This window comes from Epinephelus moara, chromosome 18 (assembly GCF_006386435.1).
Source record: "Epinephelus moara isolate mb chromosome 18, YSFRI_EMoa_1.0, whole genome shotgun sequence".
Lineage (NCBI taxonomy): Eukaryota > Metazoa > Chordata > Actinopteri > Perciformes > Serranidae > Epinephelus > Epinephelus moara.
Genome location: NC_065523.1, coordinates 25,965,667 through 25,967,496, shown reverse-complemented (window position 1 = coordinate 25,967,496; position 1,830 = coordinate 25,965,667). Strand labels below are relative to the sequence as shown.

Genomic DNA, 1,830 nt, shown 5'->3' with positions numbered 1-1,830 from the left:
GACCTTACACAAGAGGGACAGAGCTGCTGTCACTTGATCTTGTTGTGCAGGATTGCTCCAGCTCAAGCCGGTGACTCTTTGTAAACATATGCTTCAAACCACAGAGAAATCACGTTTGGTTTTAAAACACAGAGACATTTGAAATGGATGAAATGTCATACTGCTCTTTCTCTGGTGGAGAAGAATATAAAAATCACTTCCAACCCGGTGAGTATCAAAGATGCAGGAAGTCCCAAGAGTCAATGGTTCTTAAGCTGTCCTTTCACTGACACATTATTCCTCTCAGGTATGTATGTGTGTTCAGAATGTGGGCACGAGTTATTTTCCAGCACGTCAAAGTTTGAGCACTCTTCTCCATGGCCAGCCTTCTCACAGACAATCCACGAGGACAGTGTCTCCAAACACCCTGAAGCATGGGGACCCCTCAAGGTAGATTCACTTCAACACTATGCCTGTTATTACTCCTGTGATCCATTAAGTTTAAAAATAATAGTTTAAATATCCCAGGTTTGTTGTGGGAAGTGTGGCAACGGATTAGGCCATGAGTTTCTGTATGACGGACCAAGAGAGGGGCTATCACGCTTCTGAATATTCAGCAGCTCACTGACGTTCATCCCTAAAGGTGAGTCCATGTTTCACACATACACTACAGTGCACCCTTATCATGCACCTTGAACCCACTGTTTGATTTGGCTTCGTCTCTCTGCACAGAAAAGGTTGATGGACAGAAAGGTGAGCTGTGAAAGAAGAGAAGACTGTTTCCTGCTGCTGAAGGTGCGGACAGTGGATGAAGTGCTCCGGGGCAAAGCCTGATGGAGCTCTGGAGTGCTGATGGATGTTGGCTTCACCAGGCAGCAAGAACAGAACTACTTGATTAAACCAAGAGTACAGATACACACACACAACAGCAACTAGGATCCAAGTTCAGTCACATCAAGTTCTGCTGTTCAGCTGTCCAGATATACTGTAATATTTAACAACACTATCTGGCAAGGAGTTCAAGTTATGAGTTAAAGTCTTACTTCAATGCACCACACTGGGTTTATGAAAACATGTTGATCACACTACTTCATAGACACTTCGAAAGTGTAATTGCATGCTCCCGTCACTTGATGGTGCTATGTATCCTTAAAAATTCCTGAATGAACTGCACTTTAGTGTTACTGTGGATGTAGTTTTCTCTCTCTCGAGTCAGTAGAGAATTATATCCCACCATGACAGCTCCATGTATTCAGAGCAAAACTTCTGATCCCTTAAGGCGACAACACAGCTATAGTACAACTAAGTGCCTTTTTACAGATGTGTTTGATTTACTTGCAGTATTGTCCCTTAATGAAATCAGTTGTTCTTAATCAGGGGTCCTTGAGGGAGTTCCAGAGGTTCCCCAGAAAAATTGGATTCACTATAGGAATGAGCCCAATCTAAGAGTCATCAGCATAGGTGTGGATTTTGCGAGTGATGAAGGGGGCACGTCTCCCTCAGTGCTGAGAACATGTGCATTTGTACCCCCTAATAAAAACATGAAAGTAATAATAGTACTTTTATTTTTAACAAGCTGCTACAACGCAAGTCATAGATGCAACAGTGCCTCCAGAGAAGTAGGTAGTGGCAGTGTGTCACCTCAAAAGCAATGGATGTTATCTGCCATAACACGGAAAGAAGATGAAGTAACGCCGCACAGTTGAAGCAGGAAATATGATAACATTTCCATCAGTGCCATGAGATAGCTATGACGGCCCCCAGTGCACGCTAGTTACTACTGATGAAGCGCCCACTCACAAACACACTATAGGCACATGTATTTTACCAACTATGTGTTGGATTTCACAG

General features: G+C 43.3%; 1 pseudogene; it reads left to right on the top strand.

Annotated features, from left to right (window-relative positions):
- LOC126405387 (methionine-R-sulfoxide reductase B1-A-like) lies at positions 1–1,533 on the top strand (annotated as a pseudogene).
- Positions 1,534–1,830: the final 297 nt, after the last annotated feature.